Below are 10,314 nucleotides of genomic sequence, written 5' to 3' on the forward strand. Positions count from 1 at the left end.
CAAAAAAATAGGAATTTAAACCTCACATGTGGACTAGTCAATCTTACGACAATGAGCAATATAACAACACTTGAGAAATAAAAATAATAAAATTAGGCAAATAAGCCCAGATAATTTAATGGAACAAAGCTACAAATAAGTAATATTATTGATCAAATCCTACAGTATTTAACTTCCTTCTAAAAGAAATTAATCAGCAAAAAGTGTCAAAAAGTCACAATCAAAAATTATCAATTTTAATAACAATTGTTAACAAAAGTACAATACATCAATATCTGTGGGATATAAGCAGAAATAGGATGAAATTACAATTTTAAATGCCTATATTTGAGATGCTAGGTCTCAAATAAAATTTGACCTCATGAAACAGAAACATGAAACTATATCAATCAAGAATACATAGATGGGGAAATTTCTGAAATCTATGAAGTGTGAAAAGATAGATAATAAAATAATCAGAATGTTTTCAAAATGAAGACACAGAAAGTAACTAGAGACTTTGGTTTTTATATTAATACTGCCCAGAGCAGTAGAGAACAATAAAAGAAAATAAGCCAAAATTTCTAAAAGTGACAAAATAAAAAAGAAACTCACAATGATGACAAATAAAGAATGGGAATCTTGGGGCCCCGCCTTGAGATGGCAGGGACCCAGAGCGTCAACCAGGCTACTCTTGAGATTGAACCCATGGCCACCTTCACGGAGGTGAGCGTGTCCGGCTTCGAGGAGTTCGACCAGGCTGTCAAGGAGCACCAGGGCAAGACCATTTTCGCCTACTTTAGCGGTTCCAAGGATGCCGAAGGGAAGAGCTGGTGTCCGGACTGCGTGGAAGCTGAGCCAGTCGTTCGAGAGGGGCTGAAGCATGTTATGGAAGACTGCGTGTTCATCTACTGCCAAGTAGGAGACAGATCTTACTGGAAAGACCCAAATAATGACTTCAGACAAAAACTGAAATTAACCGCAGTGCCTACACTACTTAAATATGGAACGCCTCAAAAACTTGTGGAATCTGAGTGCCTTCAGGCCAACCTCCTGGAAATGATATTCTCTGAAGATTAAGATTTGATGATAGCACTGGGTGGTGGTAGAGCACACTTTTGATCCCAGCATTTGGGAAGCAGAGACAGGTAGATTGGTGAGTTCAAGGCCAGCCTGGTCTACAGAGCTAGTTCCAGGACAGCCAGAGCTACAAAGAGAGACCCTGCCTCAAAAAAAAAAAAAAAAAAAAAAAAAAAAGGAAAAAGGAAAAGAAAAAAACTGATGATGACAATTGTCTTGATTTCCTGGTTTGCTTAAAAGAATTGATTGAATTGATCAGTGTATGTTTAAACAATAAAGAATTAAAACACGAACCTCCAGTTAGCTTTGTAACACATGGCTATCTAAAAGATTTGAGTTAAATAGGTCTTCAGTATGTCAATAGTAGCTCAGAGGAAATACTGAAGATAAAAAGTAACTAACTCCCAAATCTGCAGCTGTTAGGATCTGTTACTTTAAATTCTGTGTATTTGCAAAATCATTTTGTGCCTTTGAAATGCAGATCTTCACTAAACCATTTAGAGAAAACACATGGAATGAATGTATATGCTTAATTCAGGCAGTTTTGTTTCACAACTGTCTAAAATGTGATTCTCTTGGAGTGAGACAGGCTGGTTCTCTTAGCCATAGGCAAGTTACTGTCTAAATCTCAATTTCTTCAAAAAAAGAATTTTGTCAGGCATAGTGATACACACCTGTTATCTTATTACTTTAGAGACTAAAGCAATCAATCACAAATTTGAAGCAAGGGGTGGGCTACATACAGAACCAGACTTTGTTGCAAATGAAAAGCGCAACGATTGTTCTACAAATAAAAGAATGTGGACTGCAAAAAAAAAAAAAAAAAAAAGAATGGGAATCTTAGAGATATTAAAAAGAAAGGCAGAACCTACACAATTTACTTAAATAAATTCAAGAATGTTGATGATATTCACCATTATTTGAAACTTATAACAGAATTATTACAATTTGAACCTGAATTTTAACATAGACTTACCTGTGAATATTTGGTCACTAACATTGGGAACTAATTTAAATAATATGAAGCCAATAAGAAAACTCTAGAACAAAAACAAACACACCCAAGAGTGCTATGCAGCTGGAAATAATCAAACTTAGGGTTGAAATCAATAAAATAGGAGCAAGGAGAACATTACAAGAAATCAATAAAGTAAAGAGCTGGTTCTGCGAGAAAATCAACAAAATAGATAAACCCTCATCCAAACTAACTAAAAAACAGAGAAAGCGCTAAAAAGGGAAGAGACTCTGAGGAAAATCCAAAGAATCATTAGGTCATACTTCAAAAATCTGAGCTTCACAAAATTGAAAATTCTAAATGAAATGGACAATCTTCTTGATAGATACCACTTACTAAAGTTAGATCAAGATCAGATAAAAAGTTTATATCTCAACTAAGGGAACCATTTTAGGGTTTGCAAGAGACTTGATTCTGGAGGAGTTCCCAGGCCCAAGGAGAGGTCCCCAGATTGTTCCCTGTGCAGCAGAGGAGTTCAGCAGGATGCCTAAACTGGCCTTGGCCCATAACCATACTGATGAATATTTTGCATATCACCATAGAACCTTCATCTGGCGATGAATGGAGATAGAGACACATATTGGAACACTGGACTTAACTCCCTAGGTCCAAATGAGAAGCAGAAGGAGGGAGAAAGTGAGCAAGGAAGGCAAGACCAGAGGGAACCTTCATCTGATGATGGATGGAGATAGAGACCCACATTGGAGCACTGGACTGAGCCCCCAAGGTCCAAATGAGAAGCAGAAGGAGGGAGAACATGAACAAGGAAGTCAGGACTGCCAGGGATGTGTTCACCCACTGATACAAGGGGACTGATCGAATGAGAGCTCACCAAGGCCAGCTGGACTGGGACTGAACGAGCATGTGATCAAACCGGATTCTCTGAATGTGGCTGACATGGGGGCTGACTGAGAAACCATTGACAATGACACTGGGTCTTGTTTCGTCTGCATGTACTGGATTTTTGGGATCCTATTCTGTTTGGATGCTCACCTTCCTAGACCTGAAGGGAGGTGGGGAGGAACTTGAACTTCCCATAGAGCAGGAAACCCTGACTGCTCTTAGGACTGGAGAGGGAGGAGGAGAGGGATTGGGGGGAATGGGAGGGTCTGGGGAGGAGGGAAGGATGTGGAAATTTTTATAAATAAATAAATAAGTAAATAAAAAACATTAAATATATTGATAATCCCTAATGTTGGAATACAACAGAGCTTCGTAATAGCCTTGAGTGAAGTATATTTATCTGGGGATAAACTCACAGAGAGAGTAGCAATCCACAGGGCATTGTAAGATCTGAAAACTAGAACCAAATCCAGTAATCAAGAGGCCCACATACGCTTTTTGTCTGCATTAATGGTACATGAGACCATGTCAAAAACTGAGTCAGTATCTTAAAGGCTATTGACTGAAGGAGTTCCCATAGCACCTTTCCCCTTTTGTCTAAGTAAGAGAGTTCTAAACCTACTACAAAACTATATACAATAAGAACAAATATCAAGTATTGTCCAGGGAAAAGAAGAGGCAAAAACACACATAAAAATTAGAATTACAACCATCATGAACAACATCAAGCAAGAAATATATGCTAAATGTTTTAATAGTTATTCTATTCTAAGGAGTCTAAGTCTTACATTAAAAATGGCTTGATTAAGTGAGAGAGGAAAGGATCTTTGACTATCTAGTCTTCCAACCCCACCAAAGATCTGAGAAGGGAATAATATTACTTGAGAATATAGGAAGTATAATCAATCAACTCTAAAAAAATGCAAGAAATGATAGTGACAACTGGCTACCTGGACAATCACCCAAAGTCTCATTTGCAATGTTGTGGCAACCAACTTTGGCTAAGGTCTAGGGTAACTGACAGACCATTTACAGAGGCAGGAAAATTTGAAAAACTGTGTTACCCTATTTTGGCAAGGTTTGGCAGTCTTTTGGCTTGTATCCTGCTTGTCCAGTCTGGGCACCATGCATTTTGTCAGTGGTCAACACAGGGGCAGTTCTTTGCCCAAAGACCAGTTTTGCCAAGAAGATAACAAGCTCCAAGTGGAGTGTCTTCAGTATCAACATTCTCTTGATGGGTGCTCCCAGGGGTAATTGTGTCTCAAGTCAACAAAATCCTAAATTATTTAAATACCATATTCTACAGTTCTTTGAAGTATTTGAAGATTACCTATCTATCTGAAATATATCTTTGCACATCTTGAAAACCTAACTTACATAACTACAATGTTTGATGATTACAAATGAGTATATATTAATTTGTATTTCTTAATTATATAATACATTTTTAAATGAACTTAACAAATACAACACCTTAAACAAGAGCAGAAATACACATACACAGTACAGCAAATCAACCTTAAATTTTTATCAATAGACCAAAGTCCCTACCAATGTTAACTATTTGTTTCTATATATCATATCACCCTTGTTTATTTATTTATTTATTCATTTATTTAGAAGTTAAATGTGACCATTAATCAGTTAAAAACCAACCCTTTTAAAATTAAAGCAAACATTTATAAAAAATCATTTTGGGAATTTGGACATAGTTTTCTCTGAACTGCTTCTTGCTGTTTATTAGGCAAAGTATTTTTAGAAGTTCACAGAGACATTTCATGGGTCTTGTTACATCAAACCACATCACCCCTTGAAGGAATCCACAGGTTCTCATCTTCTGTGGAAACAGAAGAACCTCTTTCCCAAAGTAACATATCCTTAGAATCAAATTTTGAAGTCAAGATAACTTTAATATATATATTATATATATATATTAGTTTAGGTTAGCAGCCCCCAAAATCAAATGTCTCTCTGAAGTCAAAAAATTTAAAGAAAACACAATAATATACATAATCCTGACCTAATAAATAGCACACAAGTTGCTTACTGTGACAACATGGTTACAGCATGTCTATTTGGTAGAGAATTAATGCATATGAAAATAACATCTATAGGTTAAGAAGAGCACAACCAAAGAAGATGGTTATTAAAGAACTCAAGAAGGAGTTCTGAAATGTTATTTCATGAAGCGATATCTCAACAATCGGACAAGCAGTCAAAAAAAAAAAAATACCATGAATGCCAGCAATAACACGGAATGATTTGAGAATAACAAGTTTAAGGGACAGAAATCAGAAAGTGTTTTCCCGGGAGTGGAGAAAAGAAACGAGAGAGATGGGCTTCTAAGGAAAGAGTCTATCTCTTGTTTTATAATGTGATTTATAGTCCATATTAATTTTTAAGATAAAATGAATGCACGTGTATATACAGGTGCCTGCCTGGGGAAGGAGAAACACAGTCTGTGTTACAGTCTGCGTGTAGTATCATCCCTCATACAGAATGGCAGGTAACGCTGTTAACAGCTGACAGTGGAGTACTTTTAGTTGACTGCTGTGTACTAACTGGCAGAAATTCTGTCATTGGAATTTGAATATAAGGGGTCCTGTCTGAAACCACCATCAGTTATGAGAGAACCTCGAGAATTTGCCTGCAGACTCTTTACCAACTCTTTACAGTAAAAGCCTACTCTCAGACTCTCTAGAAACTTTTCCATTTTCAAGTGAAATTAAATTTTCCTGGAACTGAAAACATGAGACAAGCCGATCACCCATTCCAGGTGCTTCTGCGCTGCAAGAGTGGGAACATGATGTTTATGTTGCCTGAAGCGAATGTGAAAATGATCCGAAGACCAGACACTAAAAGGATGTTTTTGCTGAGGAATGTTATGAACTTTCTGTTGAAAGCCTGAGAAAGGTCCCTTTGACACCATAAATACGCCAAACTCATATAGTTAACCACTTTCTGGGGATCAGATGGGGTCCACATTCATGCTCACACTTCTGTACTTGGCCTAATCTTCTGGAGAGATTTGTTAGCATGAATGCATTATTGCAGATGCTGTAGTAATTTATTTGCTAATAATAATTTATTATTATTATTATTGCTAATTGTTATTAGCAAATAAATTACTTTATTTATTTGTTATAATAATTACTTGCTAGACATTTTGCTAAGTATTTTGCATGTGAGCTCTGTATGAATGGTACACATATATAGTAATAAGTTCTGTCATTTCATTTTACAAACAAGAAAAATAAAACTAAGGAATATTCCGAATAGTTTGTAACTTAACTGAATGATGGGGGCTGGAGTTGATCTCTGTCTCTTTTTCTTTCTGGGTCTGTAATTTTACATTTCACTTTCTCTTCTGTCACAAAAACCCAAAGTCACATCCTCTCAATGTCTTGGCTCCCCTAATCATGCTTTCCCTTCCAAAGATTTCGTTTCTATTGTACAGAATTGTTCTTTTCTAAATCTAAGCTACAGCTTTACCAAATACAAGCTGTAGAACAAGATACAATATATATTTTATTCTGCTGCCAATTTTGGACTAAATTAAGGAGACTCAGGTGGTAGAGACTAATGGAATTAAAGTTTTAATTATCATCATTAAAAATCCAATCTAGATAAACCAGTAAGTTGTTGGTTGAAGGCCTTGCTAACTCAGTATGCTTCATGCATAGTCCAGTCCTTTTTTTCCTAAGGGAAAAATTTAGGTCTTAAAAAGAAACATCTGAATAGGATTGCTTCCCGCCCTGGGTTGGTAGAGAGATGGAAGTAGGAAAGAATTCAAGCATGGAGAGAGGAGGTGGAGGAAGTCCCTCCCTTAGTTGAGGAAGCTATTGAAAATTGACAGCCATTAGAATTGGATGAGTCAATTTTCTTTAAGTATGTGACCTCAGATAGATGGATTTTTCTCCAATGAGTAGCCAAAATTTAAAAGTATATGGGCATAACAAATTATATCTGATGGGGGGGCACAAAGTTGATCTTGCAGAGAATGGGGGGTGGATCTGAGTGGAGTTGGGAGAGAGGTTTGTGAATATAGTAAATGAAGTCCTTCGTACTTGTAGACAGTTAAAAGAAAAAAGATTATTTACTCATTTAGTGTTCATGTGTATATGTGTGTGCACAAATGCACACATACATTGTATAAGTGGAGAACATGCAAGAGTCCATTGTTTTCTTTGACCCTATTTCATCTAAAAATCAGACATCAGGCTTTGTGGCAAGTGCCTTCACCCGCTGAGCTATGTCACGGGTCCCTATCACCAGACTCTTAATAATTTGGATTACTAGATTAATAACCTGTTATCTTGAAAGAGTATCATGGATCAGTCAGTTCATCCTGCCATGGTAAAGAGCAAAGTGTAAGATATTGGACAAAAGTTTCCTCTAGCTAAGATCCTTTTACATATAAGATTGAATTCAGGAAAAGGATATTCCCTCAGCTCCACTGCTCCACACGATACAGCAGCCCCCATTTAAAAGGTTCTAAAATCACCCAGTGCCCCTTATACTGAGCAATGAACCTACTTCTCTGCCTTCCTTCAAACTGTATTCCTGAAAAAGTTCTCAGAAGTACGCAGGTGCGTCTCTCCTTCTATCCCTTACTCCCCTCATAGAGCCCCACTCTTCTATGGAAACTGCTGTGATCAAGGCTTTCAGCCATCCTGTTTGTTCAATCAAACCCAGGAGAGTTTCTCTGCCCATCTTTTCCTCAGCCCAGAAGCAGCAATGGGTCTCTCCTTCCTTCTTGGAATTATCCTTAGTGTTCTCCCAAGTTACTGTCTGCCTGCCTGTCTACCTCCCTGCCTGCCTGTCTATCTGTCTGCCTGTGTCGTTACTTTATCACTCTGCTTGTCTCTTAAATGCCTTGTTCTTTCTGTTGCTCTTCCCATTGTTGAGACTTTCTGCCTCATCTTGTGTAGTAGAAATGAACCAAAGATGCCTCCTGTATGTGGACCCCAATATTGCTCGCTTCTTTATCTGTGTGGAGCCTTTGACTCAAAGCCTGCAGGTGATAAATTCAAAAATTTGAGCAATTAGTACTCCCAATAAGTCTAATTTTTGCTATTTAAAGCCTGCATGGTATATATTTTGCAGTTATAAACAATATATGCTAACTCTACAGTTAAGACAAACTCCTTGGCTAACAAGGACAGTCCTGCTGCGCTCCTGAGCTTTCTGACATAGACCACCATGTTGCTGTACAAAAACTGCCTGGTCCTATAGATCTGACCTCCAGTGGCCAGGCCTTCTTCAGGGCTTCTTCTGCATTACTCTCTCTGAACCATTTTCTTCTGGGAGGTGAAAGACTTGAAGGAAACTGTCAAGTGTCACTAGTTTCCAAATATAGTAGGCCTCCATCCTCACTTTATAAGTATCCAAACTCACTGTATGTGTTTTATTGCTTCTTCCTCTTCTACTTATTATCTACATGTTTGTATGGCCCTGGAGTATTATCAATAAAATCTCTGAGTCAGATGTTGGGGTTCAACCTGAAGACCCAAAAAGCAAAGCAGTCAGCCACTGGTTCTTACCTCAACCTCAGTCAGAAATGGCGATCCTGACTCCAGGAATCTCAGAATGAGACTGTGCCTGAGAGTTGTCTCCTTCCTTTTTATAATTCTCTCTAGCTCGGGTATTAAAAGCGCACACCACCTTGTGTGCTACTGGGATTAAAAGTCTGTGTTACCATTACCTGGTCTGAAAGGCTAACCAGTGGGGCTCTTTTACCTAAGATCTTCAGGCAAGCTTTATTTGTCAAACTACAATTAAAATGCCACTACATGGCTCAGGCTATCACCTATTATTTATTTATTCTGGTGATAAGATGGAAGAAAAGATTAAATAGTGTTTACATTGGCAGTCTGGTCTCAGAAGGCCTCTAAAAAATGACGTTACAATAACATTTCAGCTTTACAAACCGTGGCCACAGGGACATATACAACAATCTTATTGGTTTGTTTAATAGGGTGTGGGGCTGTTCATGGCAGCTTGTGTACGAATGGAGGTCAGAGAACACCTTTTGGTAGTCAGTTCTCCTTTTTCCCCATGGATTGCAGGGATGAAGCTCGGGTAATCAAGCGTGTGTGCCGGCTGCTCTTCAGGCTAACACTCTTCCCTCTTCCTGTTCTTTACTCTTTCCTGGGGTGACTTCATCCAGCTCTGTGGATTTCATGGTATTTAATGATCAGCCAAGCCTTGCCTTCAACACCAATGTCTCGTGTATGTTTCCAATAACTTCTTAGTTCATTATTCTCTCCAGGCATCTAACACACCCCCCAAATGACACCGGTCGAAAATGGAGCTCCTGATTCCATTTTCTTTTGTTCCCTGAGGACGTGTTTATCTCATTTCACTTGTCAGACAGCATTGCCACTGAAGCCATGTGAGAAGGTGAAGGAAGAATCACCGTGATCACTTGGCGTCTTCACCCCATCAAACTCAGTCCTACACTGCTCATGTAGCTCGTGTTAGCCAGGACAGTCCTTCTCTTACCTGCCCTTGTGTTCATGACCTTGTAGCTGACTTCATTTCTACACTGCAGTCAGAGTTTTGTAACTGTACAGAGTGCGTTGATTAACACCCTAATGTCTAAACACATTTTGGCCACAGACTAAACCTTAGATTCTTTTTTAAAAAATTAAATGTATTTATATTTTAAAAACAATCTTTTTTCATTTTATATACCAATCTCAGTTTCCACTCCCTCTCCTCCTCCTTCTTCCCCCAACTTCCCCCCACCCCAAGTCCCACCCACTCCTCAGGGAGGGTAAGGTTTCCCAAGAGGAGTCAACATAGTCTGGCACGTTAGTCTGAGGCAGGACCAAAGTCTTCCCCAGCATACTTAGCCTGAGCAAGGTATCCCTCTAAAGAGAGTGGGCTCCAGAGAAGTCAGTTCAAGTACTAGAGTAAAATCCTGGTCCCACTGTCAGTGACCCTGCAGACTGCCCCAGGTATACAACTGTCACCCCTATTGAGAGGGCCTAGTTTGGTCCTATGTACATTCCCCTTCTGTCAGTTGGGAGTCAGTGAGTGCCCACCATCTCAGGTCAGCTGTTTCTGTGGGTATTCCCATCATGATCTTGAACCCTTTGCTTATGTTATCACTTCCCTTGCTCTTTGACTAGGGCAGAAAGAGATAGCTGGGGAAAACTAAAGTGAAGCCTGGGGGAAAAAAGGGGCAGAGACAGAGAGACACCATATAGCCCCGCCAGAGACAGATGCCATAACTTTAGCCAGTAAGCCACAGCCATGTGGACATACACAGATTAATAGAAATGGGTTAAATTAACATGTAAGAGTTAGCCAATAAGAAACTAGAGCTAATGGGCCAAGCAGTAATTTAATTAATACAGTTTCTGTGTGATTATTTCAGGGTTAAACAGCTG

General features: G+C 38.7%; 1 pseudogene; it reads left to right on the forward strand.

The window, feature by feature from the left end:
- Positions 1 to 636: 636 nt before the first annotated feature.
- Positions 637 to 1,583, forward strand: LOC148119532 (thioredoxin domain-containing protein 17 pseudogene; annotated as a pseudogene).
- Positions 1,584 to 10,314: the final 8,731 nt, after the last annotated feature.

This window comes from Myodes glareolus, chromosome 16 (assembly GCF_982192425.1).
Source record: "Myodes glareolus chromosome 16, mMyoGla1.1, whole genome shotgun sequence".
In the NCBI taxonomy this organism is placed as follows: domain Eukaryota; kingdom Metazoa; phylum Chordata; class Mammalia; order Rodentia; family Cricetidae; genus Myodes; species Myodes glareolus.